At 40.7% G+C, this 13,044-nt stretch overlaps 1 long non-coding RNA gene across 1 annotated transcript; it reads right to left on the reverse strand.

Annotated features, from left to right (window-relative positions):
• Positions 1-3,473: 3,473 nt before the first annotated feature.
• On the reverse strand, positions 3,474-8,673 carry LOC118215647. Its single transcript, XR_004762868.1, has 3 exons — positions 8,406-8,673; positions 5,836-6,018; positions 3,474-4,705 (listed from the first exon to the last, which is right to left on the reverse strand). It is a non-coding gene; the product is annotated as an uncharacterized LOC118215647 (long non-coding RNA).
• Between the last annotated feature and the right edge of the window lie 4,371 nt (positions 8,674-13,044).

Genomic DNA, 13,044 nt, shown 5'->3' on the forward strand with positions numbered 1-13,044 from the left:
CTGCCAATTAAATAGAATAAGAAGTACATTTGAGAGTGCTGGTTTTATGATTCTGGATTGTATATTTTTGCACCAGGCTTGAACTGACATTTTTGGAGTTGTGAGTTGTATTCTTGTCAGCTCTCCCTCAGTTCTCATGGGGTATGCGCAGAAACAAATCTATGCCATCATACACAAATGAAAATGAAAGCTTACAATAATATTACAATTCTTTGGGGAAGAATGATACCGTATGTATGTCCTCTTTATGTTTTATAGGAAATTACAAACCATTTTTGCAAGAACAAGAACAGGTTATTTACAGCAATGCGTAAAAAAAACAACGTAATCATGCATCCACGGGGCTGTCTATTGTGGAGAATGATTAAGATAATTAAAAGTGCTATAATTGACTCCAGCAATTGTAATTTTTTCAAAATGCCATGCATTTCTGAAGGGCTGCTTGACTGAAGGTGGGCAGGGGGGCTTCCTTATCAATTGGTTGAGTAGCTTTACTAGCCATTCTGACCCCAACACTTGAACATAAAGGTAAACTAATAACTAAACCATTAAACGCATGTTCTTCGGGTATCAAAAGCCAAAGCACTAGAGAATTGAATCAGTTCTTAAAATTGAGAAAACTAAAAAACAACCCCATTAACGTAATCTGTTCTGCATGGTCATAAAGACTCATTTTTTATGCACAATTCATTTAGTAAACATGTAAACATCAAATTCAAAAGGTCTGAGCAGCACAGAAAGAGGATGGAACAGTATATTGCTTACAATATCCTAGCCCTTTAAATTAACATTAAAAATGAAACACTGTCAAACCAACTCAGAAAACATTTACACTTGTGGACTAACAAGTGACAGAAACTTATGATGCACACGTGCAGGCATTGCATTTACCTGCGAGAAACTCGTAATGCTCAGGTGAGTCTGGTGAACTCCAGGCAGTTATTTCTGAGGATGTGACTCAAATAATTTATGGAGTGAAGATTCGTCAAGATGGCTGACTGTAGAGTGAAATGGGGGCTGTCCGGTTGCAGTACTGCGTGACATTGCAGACCTGTTGCTGAAAAGACCTTTATATTTAATTTTAGTATTAACCTGTATTCTCTTTGTTGCTGCCAATGATCAGAGGAATGAAAAATAAGATACCTAAATCAGAGTCTGGAAAATCATCAAATTATTTTATTCATTTATTTTGTTCTGCTCAAAGAATGCTCGGTTATTCAAGTAACTGCTGTAGATCTGCTCTTAAAATCGACCTCTCCAGTCAGACCCTTCCCTGCTTCCCCCTTTCCTCTAATTTGAGTTTAGTTATTGGAACTGGCAAACAGGTGTTTGTCCATATTGTTCAGGTGCTGAATGCCCACTTGTTTCTTGTTAATCTTTATTTTTAGAGTTTACTCAATCCTGGTCGCCATCAATTTGGGGTGTGCAGGTTTCAAAACCTTACCACAGAGTTGGCTCTGCGCATTTCATAACTAAAAAGAGACCCTAGTTTTATTATATATATATATTATCAAAATGTACAAATGTACAAAAATCATTCCAATGCCAAATAATTAAATAAGTCGATAGAGGATCCCTCTCAAATCTCAAGAATGTATCTCTGCTATTTAATAAATGAGTCCTGGCATGGAAACACACTTATGCTGGCTATTTGGTTTGTCTTGATATGATCAAGGGACCCCTCACAGGAAAAAAAGGGATGTACAGTTAAGTGGAGTCTGCTTTGATTTCTTCTCACGTTGACTTACTGCACTCACTCCCAGTGGAGCAATGCCAGGCACGTTCACAACAGCGGGGGGAGCCTTGGGCTGTGTTTTTGAAGCGTGACCACAGCGCAAGGTCACGGCGACCACATTCATGACATCCAATTGGAAGCCAGGGCACGTTCCCAAAATTCAGACACAAACCCTTGCAGAAAAAGAATAACTTTACTACTAGAACTAATGCCCATCTTCAGGCTTGCTTCAAACTGATAGCTGTAAATCAAATTTGTGTTACGTGATCAGAGGTGGAAAATCCCGGTTCAGTAAGTATACGTTCTCCCCAGTATTTTGTTCCAATTACCTGGATTTGCTAATTAGCACATCGCTTCAGCCAGGAGGTAGAACTAATTAGTGAAATCAGCTGGCGAAGTTCATGGGTGGAAGAAACACATGGTAGGTCTCTTACTTCCTGACCCCTGGGCTTTCCACCTCTGTATATGATATAACAAATCCTGGGCTTTGAACGTTCTCCTGTAAATTCTGCACTCATAAAAGTGGCAGTCTGTAAACAAGCTACACCTGGTTTACTGATTTGTCTCCTTGTTTAGAAGCGGAATTGGAAGTTGGCAGCACGTTAAAGCGAGGGATTTCCTGTGGCAGAAGGTTCACTGAGGCGTGACACACAGCACCACACATTTCCCTCCGCGCCCTTCCACTGGGTGAGTTGCACTCGCCACGGGACCACAGATAAAAATATCACACACTGTATCAGGCAATTAAACACTAGAGAGCACCCAAGTGTGCAGAATGCTTAATGGCTTGTCACTTTCTGTGAGGAGTTCAGATCACTGTGATGTGTGAATTCTTACGTGTGTGTGTGTGTGCACGTGCGCATGTGCATGCGTGTCCATGTGTGTGTGCGTGCATGCGTGTGTGTGCGTGCGTGCGTGCGTGTCTGCACATGTGCATGTGCGCATGGAAGGATAGGATGCTTTCATTTGAAATGTAGTGTTTTCAGTTTGTCCATTAAATAACATCTCAAGTGTTACACTATAGAGCTGCATCCAGACTCTACAGACATAACTGCTTGTTTGGTGCAGTATACAGTGTAAGCTCCATTTCACATACTACACCACAGATAACACACAGAACATCATATCTCACAAGGCAATCTGAGTCCACCCGGGATGGCCACTATCATGCTACTGCCACATATGATTGGAAAGTCACCCTGTTGTGCGGACCCTTTAAAGGAGACTTAATCTGAGCAGAAAGCAATTTACTGGATTTGAAACCCCATTCCCATCGAACTGAAAGACCTTCTTAGAATTCAAAGACATCTACAAAAAAAAAAAAAAACTCACTCACCCTGTCCAAAAGTAATATCATGTAAGTACACATGGCATGCATCTGTTTACAAGTGCATGTAACAGAAGAGAATTGTCTTGTTGAGGTCTGGAATTTTTTTTAAAGATTTGTATATATGCCCAAGAGCATACATAATGAATATGTTGCGATTTTCCCTCGTAGTTGCAAAACAGTTTTTTGCTCATTACTTTGTAACAATTTACTGTAGAAACATCAATTGGTGAGTTTCAGCAGCAACAACATTCTCTCCACATAAACACTTTCACAGTGGAGTGATCACATGTTCTATTCAATCTTTTTTAATACATCAAACAGAAAGCTGATGATAATTACACTGGAAGAACAACATCAGAGGGATGACGTACGTGAGTGCATTTGTATTACATACCCATGGAAAGCAGTTTCTTGTGGTTATAATAATTCAGCAAAATCAATACATTAAGCAAGAAACAACATGGAAACTTAACAAAATAATATGTTCTGCAGCAATTTAATGCACGTTGTAACCCTGATGATAAATTCATGAAATTATCAATGTCCTGCATGTACAGCTAAAATATACAATATATGTGTATTTAATGTAACTGCGTTTCAGTTTCAGTTTGTTAATGTAATAACAATTTTTTACCTGGAAAGGTGAAAGTTGCTGTGCATTCAATTTGACCAAAGTAGATTTAGAACTATCAGATGCCTTAATTGTTAAAAATAGGGCATTCACACCAAAACATTGCTTTCAAACATAGCTTGTGCCACTAATTTTGATGTCTCATCACCAAAACACCATGGTTACACATTTTCTTTTAAACGCTGCGTCAGCTCGTGAACATGACACACTATGACACATTCTGCAAGAGTGCATCCCAATTAGCTTCTCTTTAGCGCACAGGCTGCAGCTAATGCAGAAGGCACACAGACACAGCAGGAGAATGCCTGCATCCTCCATCACCGGCAACTGAATGGACAGCCTTTTGTGAAGATTCACAGCGGGTGCAAATCGGTCTGTCTCTATTTTATTTGCTGATACAAAGGAGTTGTGTTGCGAAGGTGGCAGTCTGCTTGTTTCGGGATTCTTTCTGACTGTGGCAAGTGGAAATAAAAACTCATTTGCGTCACACTTGCCTGTTTCCTGCCATTGGTTACACATTTATCTAATGTTCAGGAAATAACTGTTCTCCAGTAAAGCCTGGAGGGCCTGACTGCTACTAAGGTCCTGACTGGACCTTAAACACAGCCTGTGTAAAAGAGTTAAGTCATCTGATCAAAGTCCACAGACAAATGAAAGGACAGCTTAATGCTCTCCCACCGATGGGCAGGGGCATCTCCAGCCCTGTCATGGCCGGCACAGATTATCTGAGATACATGTTAAGCGCGGGGATTCCATGTCACAGAAAAGTGCAAATTACTGTTGCAGCAGGAGCTTTTCCATTCCGTTTCGTGACTGGACTTGATTCTCTTCCCTGCTGAATTGCTAGCCGGTTCCCTCTGGCTGAGTCTCATCCCTCAGCCCGCGCTTCCGTCGCAGATAGGAGGACCGTGCCGCGGCTCTCAAAGGGCTTTTTTTTGACAATCCGGGGCTCAGAAACGCGGACAAAAGCCTCCCACTCTCGCTCAGCCTCTGTTCAATTCCACAAATTCTTCAAGAGGAAGCGGCAGACACAAAGCAAAGGTACATTTTGCACTCTCGACAAAAGAAAAGTCCCCCTTCAATGCAAGAGCCTCTATCCAACATCCATCAACGCCCCTCACACACACACACCCCACTCACAACCTCTATCTCATTTCATTCCCCACTCACACCTCCTCTCATCATTCCTCATCCACTCTGACCTTGAAAAGACAATTGAAGAACAGCTGTCAGTTATTCTATATTACCCATCTCCCCCCTGTCCACAAAAAAAACTAAACTATATTTGCACCACTTTTTTTGGGTTAAGGAAAAAGCTGCTTCTACACGGATGTTTACACTGACAAAGGCATTCTTTTCACAAGGTAATAGCACCGCGCCAAATGGAAAAAAATAAGAAAAAAACCCCAACAGTAAAGAGCCATAAAGATAAGTATATAAAAAGAAAAAGATAAGCGAAATTACAACTGCCTAAGAAGACAGAAAGTAACAAACTGACCTTTCTAATGAGACATCTGTCTGTACACTTGACCTACCTACACTGGCAGTTGAAATAAGAACAAATAAAACAGCCATGCAAACAGCCACCATCTCAGGTGCTGAGCACTTACTATGGTAAAAGCAGGGACAGTTATTTATTACATGGCATTTCTGACATGCCACCAGGACCACAATGTCCCCCAAACCAATTAGTGACAAGGATGACATGGGAAGCTGTGATTCATGCATTTTTAATCAAATAACCACTAAGAGAGAAGTAATAGAAATGGAAGGAAATCGGCCGGGTGAATTAATAAAGCCCCTTGTTTCCGCTGGCAGAGCTCTTCATAGATTCAGCTCATCAGCTTTTGCTTCCTGTGACTGTCATCTTGTCACATCCTGACTCTGATCTGCCCTTGGTCACTGAACCTCCACACCCCCACCCCCACACCTCCCCCTCCAAAAAAATCCTGTACTTTCCTTCTGAAAGATATTCTTCATCTGGACTCCTGACTATTCTGCCAAGACCTTGAAGATATGCCCTATAGCTGACCTTGATCCCGTCAAAATTCAATTGTAAAAAATTAAATCTTGCCAGAAATATAATTCTCATTGTCCACCTCAACGCTTACAGGGATTTCCCTGAGAATGCAGCCTTACCAGTAGTTCAACGTGGGCCAGTCTGTTGCTCTGTGGTGGGCCTGAAGGAGATCACGGACAGCATCACTCTCTCCATCTCTCTCAAACACTGAGGTCAATCAATCCTTCCAGGAAAGGCTCTGACACATACCCCTGATGCTTTGTCTCTCATGGCAACATGGCCACGTGCCACCTTGCTGCATGCTACACTTCGAAGATAAGAACACAAAAAAAAGAGAAAGAAACGTATCAAATCAACCAAGTGAGAGATGGGCATTCCCATGGTAACCAGGTCCGTCCGTAGAGGCAGGGAGACCAGGCCAAAGCCCATTCCATTTGCATACAAATTGCTCAGCTGGTACCTTGTTGTTATGACAACGGAACACAGCTTCCACAGAGCATGTGGTTTGTGAACACACAAAGGGAGAGGGGCTTGCCCGCAGAGTCATTGAGAAAATTCCTATTTTAAAATGACAATTTCTTTTTATTATTAGCATATTCTCATTGTAAATCAGGGAAGGATATCAGAGCGTCAAGGGCGCTGAAAGAAGATGGAAAGGAAGTTGGCATCTTTTATGCGCTGGCTTTTCGGCTGAACGAAAACAATTATTGGAAGTGAAATTGATATTGATTCATTTGAAGTGTCAGAGTACAGTACGTAGGAACAGCCAAATGTATTCAGGGCATCTTGGTTTGATGTGAACTTCAATAAAGAATCAAGATCAGCAGATGATGTAGATGTAAATGCAATAATAGTACATATGAAGCTAATAGCAGGTGTCTCTATGAAGCTATAACAGTTGAATAACATCTGTAACATAAAAAAAAAAACTGTCATTGTTCAGAATATTTCTTCGCTACATCTGTATCTTATTACCGGATTGCCATTCAGTGCTCACAATAACCAATTATAACCAATCCTCAGCTACAGTACCGGTGATTTTTTTTTAAAAAAGGGGTACTCCCATTCACAAAATTTCAATGGGTAATATTTTGTAATAGAAATGAAAGGTATGGAGCAGCAGTGCAGCCAGAAATATTCAAATAATTGGGCCTACATAGAACTAGGTGGGTCAGAACTACCCAGGTGGGCATTCACAACAGGGTGCGGTGGTTCAGCCAAGGTAAATGGGTGAGCCAGGATACTACTTTGTAGGTGACCGGGGCCCACCCGTGCCTATGTGGTCACTGGAGACATTTTTTTGGATCTCAAAAAAATTCTAACTTTATACTGCCATCTAGTGGCCAAGTATTTTACTAGTAATGAAACAATGACATGACAAAATGTGTACATTTACCACCGATGTGGATGATACTCTGGTTCTAACTGCTATACTGGCAGAGCAAACTCTTAAAATGTATCACAAGACAACCTTAAAATGAAATGTAAAACAAACTGCTAATGCTGCAGTGTTGCTAATCTTATTCTGCAATGTTTGCAGTGTGCATGTAGGCTACTATTACAGTACTATTCATCTTAACACGTGATGTCTGCCTCATAATTTAATGGAGGATTCCACTCCTTATTCACCAAGCCATTAACCCTGTGAGACCCAGACACTGATGAAATTTCATTTTTCTTTTTTTTCTCTATTAAAACCATGTTGTAGATGGCCTCTGATGAGGAATGTGTTGAAATATTAGCATTTTTAAGTTCTCCCAAATTTCTGAACATGCTGTAAAAATGCACAGTTGGGTTTGAAGGAGAGCAGAAATGGTCACTATGCTTTCCAGTAAGAATACTCAAAGACACAGTTGTGCTAGTTTTAAAACTGATTAACCACATGTAGGCAACTGCATACATTTGGCATCCAAATAAAAAATATTGGTGGTAGTTTACTTCAAGTGATGGACAATCCTACTGTTTTAAGAGACAAAGTGGATCTGCTTGAGGAGCCTATGTTGGTGTATACTCTAGACACTATGTGTAACATTGAACATATTTCACTCCAGTAATTTTACTAAAATATAGTATTGGGCCCTATTGATGCCATTGTGTATTGCATTTGCAACCCTATCAATGCCATCTTGTCTCACGGTGCCAGGTTGAAGGTAGCAACAACACAGGAAAAATGACATACTACACAGCACTGACCTACTTGAAATAAACATTTCATGCAACACTGTTTTCCCACAGCGAGACAAACCTCTCTGTAACATCTGACATATGCCCAATATGAGAAATGGACTAATTTCCCACAAGAGGATCTTTTTTTTTTTGGATGTACAGGTCTGAAACTAATCATCTCCCGCTGCTTTGGTCTTTCCAGTACAGTGATTACGTAGCTGGAGTTGTACCTTTTAATTCACTTAAATGTCATCGTCACCTGGACAACCATTCATGCCTGTGAGTCTGATTTAGCCTACCCTTCACCTAAAACCACATGCCTGAGAGACATTTTTCATGCAGGTATGACCATAGTGCATTCCTCTGCCTAACACATGTACGATAATCAATTAACTTTTTTTAGTCTGCCGTTTCAGTTTGGACCAGTCCTTCGATCTTTAGCGCCAAGCATTCTTGTATAGGCCTACCTACAGAGGCTACATATTGAATAGCAGCATGAGGCTGTGGATGGAAAAGTCATTACCGTGGATCACAAATCATGCGTTTAAGAAAACTGATGAAATGCTGGTGTGCTTCAGTTTTCGGTCTCAAGACAGACCACTACTGTTCACAGAATGCAGCATCTTAATAATACACAAGCCGCTCCGCGGAAGATGACCTTGACAAGAGCATTCATTCGGCTTTAGAATGTTGATTCCAAAGTTCGCTTGATTCTATAATGAAAAGAAAAATGATGACCTATGCATACAAACGAACGTTGGTATAACAGAAATGAATCTATAACGGTTTTACTAAGTAAATACACATTTAATGGCTGCTATTTGCAACCATAACCCACAACTTCGCGGCAGCAAAAAAAAAGAAAAGAATCAATCTCACGGGCGAATGACTAATTAAGAAGACGTCGTCCAGAAGCTGGCCATTCTGAAATCACTTTCATGGCAAAATGCTAATTAGAAACACCTGACTTGCCTGTTTTCTGAAGGAAGAAACCAGTGATTGCAGCTGCCAAGCTAAATTCAAGGAAACACCTACCCGAAAAGTAGTAGTAGGCCTACTATAAGGAGCCGTTTTACGCCTCATTTTTATTTATGTATTCTTTTGTTTTTATACAGCGCAGATTTGCTCAATGAATGCCGTTAAAACTGATTGCCGGGAAACTGCATTGACTAATAACACACAAGTAACTAGCTAAGTACTGTCATCTAGGGTCCACAACTGGTATTTTACTGATTTACTGGCTTACTCATTTTTGGCGCTGTGGAGCGGCACAGGCTCTGTGATTTATTTTCTGTATGAAACATAGGCTTATTACTATGACTACTACCCCTTAACGTCTGCTTTTTGACATTGAATTGTAATCTGTGTCTGCACTCTGTATGACTGTTTTTGGATGCTGCTGAAACTTGCCTTAAATTAGCCTTTGATAAAAATGCCAATTTACATTTTTATGTTTTTTTTTTTTCATTTTTCTGTAGACCATTTGCTTTTTACAGATATGAGCTTAGGATTTACATACCTACTGTAGAGGTATGCATATAGTTTGAATATAATTTAGAACCTCCAACAGTTCAATTAAGAAAAGTCAATAAAAGTAAAGGCAAGTCATGAACACCATTAAACACAACAAGTTTTAACTGAACTTATTACGGATAGCTTATGATACCCTAAGGATATTTGTTTTGATTCTACAAGGTCAGTTAGCATTGATATACCCAATAAAAAATGTTAGGTACATAATTATAGGTACAGTATATTGCTGTTAATTAGCTCCCTGCTAATAGCATATGACCAACAGCTGCACTTATTATTGAGAGGCCCAGGAAGGGGGCTGCAGTGTCTTTTAGAAGGCACACTTGGGCCTTTGTAGTGTTACGTACCTGTCCTTAATTCATTCAAGGGGTTTGAATGTCATCATGTATATTTTCTAAGATGAATCTATATCAACCCCATTGACTTGTATATGATGATTCGCAAATTGTAGGGAGGTGGGTGATTGACTCTTGTCTATTATTTAGTGTTTTGTTCCAGCAAATTGCCACAAGATGGCATAGTGGAGTGTTTTTAGTGTCTTCGTTACTAGTCAAGACTCCCTATGTTGACAGGGTCTATATAAAGATACCTGAGCTTTTCCTATATACAGTAAAATTACTGACTAAACTGTTAATCCTGTACAAAGGAACCATATATAACTTTTTACCACAACCCACAGAGGGGATTGTATGAAGTGACAAGTCCCCATGATGTCTTCTGGTGATACTTCTGGTCCCAACAAATGCAATACATACATTTTCACGAAAGTTATCCGGTGGACATGGCACAGCAACAGCTTTTATCATTATATTCCTTATTTAATTCAGTTCAAAGCCCCTTGTTTATATTTAAAACTTCACCGGGAGTTATGTCTTTGTAAATCTAGCTGGAGTGAGAATCTCCATGTAGCATTTATTATGACACAACCACACAATTTTTGTGCTGCAAAAAAAGTGGCTTGACAAGCACATCTTTGCAATCATTTAAAAGCAATTAAAAGTGCAATACATAAGGGATGTGAAAACAGGTCTGAAGCCAGTCACATAACTGACTGTCAAAAATGTGATGTCCCAAAAATCAAAATCTGGGCAAAATCTAAATCTGATAACCTCCATTTTTCAGGTATTTGAGCTATAGATAGTCAATGTTTTTTTTTTTACTAAATGAAATAATTTGGCCTATTTTTGGAATATCCACCCCAGTATTTTAAGAGAGGTGTTCCATGTCACTGACAAGCATGTTTTGAGCTGACAAAGGTCATGGGTCATGGGTACACAACCAGGATATCGTGTGGCCTGACCCACACTAACCTAAACCTCTTGGCCTTGTATTCCTTACACCCTCTCTCTGTTCAGTAATCAGAGAGAGCCTAAGATGGATTCTAGTCTGTGGCGCTCCTTTCACAGTCATCTTCTCTCTGTAATCATGCCTGGTCCTAGCTGTTCTTGCTTGTCATTTTTTTAATGCTATGTTTTAGCCCATAATTCTCTTGTCTGAAATAACAATGCCCTTTCTGAAAATGTACAGTATGTAAATTTTGGGCGTTTAGTAGCCATGCGTATCCAGAGTATATTAATCTAGGTTACCACAGTTTTCCCCACTACAAACTCACTGTTACAAGCTCAGGTCTCTAACCATTTTGTTGCATTGCCACCCATATGTACTGTAAAAACACTTTTGCTTTGGCTTTAGGTTATATGCTGACAAATCCAAGCTTTTGTGTGGAAAAAGTCTGTCCAAATTAGTTTTCTTTTTTATCAACTGCTTTCATATGTACAGGAGTACGGAGTTAACATAACAATGCATTTTCTCACTTTAATACACCATTCCACAAGATGGCGCTATTCCTACATCATTAGGCATGGAAGCTGCCTCTGCAGTGATCAGTTCTTTGATTAGGAAATCAAAATAATGGTGACTGACGGGAGGGTGAGAAGGAGTGAACTCAACAGAAGCTTAACAGACAGTGTTAACAGAAACACTGAACCCTCTCTTCTTGAACAGCAAATCAAACGTCAGCTGAAAGAGTTATTCTCAAACTGCTGTGCTGATAGTTGATTTATAACATTCCAATGGCAACAGCACACATCATAAACACTGTGTTTGATGCTTTGATGTTTAGCATTTACTATGAGAGCGATTCCACGGACCTCTTCCTGTGCTACTGTGGGGACAGCTGAGCCAGTTTTGCTGTCTGACAGAAAAGCTGGATCTGACAGATGAAGTACAGCCATGAACGGCAGAAACACATAAATCCACTGCCCCTGTGGCTCATGTAGCCAGTGACAGAGTGAGCCAAACATGGTGTTGCCACGGAGAAAGCGTGGCCCCGTGCTGACTGAGCGTGCGAGTCCATATGGGGGATGGTTATGGGGGGGTGGGGCGAGCAGAAAAAATAACTGGCAAGAAATGCCACGCCTTTCACCATACCTGAATATACCATTGGGACTTTTTCCACCCACGTGAGCTCACATGATGACATGTGGGCCAGCTTGCATTTATTCAGTCACACTGCTTTTAAAATGTGATTCTTTTATTTGATTTAACAGTACCATTCAGGGAGGGTGCACTTAAACAGTGGCCAAGGCTGAGCATGCATAGGAGATAAAAGAAGTAGTCCAGGGACTCTCATTTATAGTCTGACAGTGCATTTCAGGTTATTCACCTTGCAGCAGTCTTAGGCTCAGATCTGTCAATTCTCGAAGTTTTCTCTGAAAGCTCGGTCACAAACCCCACCCCCTCCTCCTCCCTCATAGAGCCTCAGAGTCTAAACGATCAGCTTGATCGCCGGCAAGTAAACGCATAGCACTCCGCGAATGTAGAGATTCGCAGCCACTGCAATGCTGCTGCTGGCAGAGAGCGCAGGGTGTGATATGCAAAATCAGGACGCCATGGCAGAGGCCTCACTGTGGCTCGTCACTTACATAACTGCTCCGCTGCTTCTTGGTGTACGGGTGTGTAGGAACAAGATCACTGGATGTGGGCGTGTCTCGGCATCAGTCAAGGGCCGAGTCTGCTATAACAAATCAACCTGTAATGGTGCCAAGGCCTTCACAGCCAGTGTCATGATGGAATCCAAGGAGGGTCATTGGTGTCCATCCACCAATCCATTATCTATACCCACTTATCCTGAGCAGGGGGGTGTTGCAAATACTGCCATGTTTTGCAGTAACAGTTCAACACAGTCAGGAGTTCACCAAAGTTTATAATGATGTTTCTTGGCTCTGCGAAGAAGGTGCTGTATCTAGCAAGTGGACAAGAGTCCAGAGTAATATTGCTTTCTGGGTTTAACAGTTATCGCATATCCAACTATTCTGCTAGTAGTATTTATGTACCTTCCCCATCATACAATTTGTGATACTGTGCCTGTGTGCGTGTGGATGTGGATGTGTGTAGATGTCTGTGTGTGCACGCTTGTGTAAATATATAGTGGTTCAAAATGAACATACAGTTTTGTAGGATTTCAAGTGGCCTGCAATCCGCAAAATCATGCATTTGAAGCCATGTAAAGACATTTTGCACTAGAATTATGTAAAGCAAATATTTGGTGTGGTAACTCAGTAACCAGTTAACAGAGATGTGCATCCTTATCTGAATGTGTAATTTTCACTAGCAGAGGATCAGTGCAA

Source organism: Anguilla anguilla, chromosome 16 (genome assembly GCF_013347855.1).
Source record: "Anguilla anguilla isolate fAngAng1 chromosome 16, fAngAng1.pri, whole genome shotgun sequence".
In the NCBI taxonomy this organism is placed as follows: domain Eukaryota; kingdom Metazoa; phylum Chordata; class Actinopteri; order Anguilliformes; family Anguillidae; genus Anguilla; species Anguilla anguilla.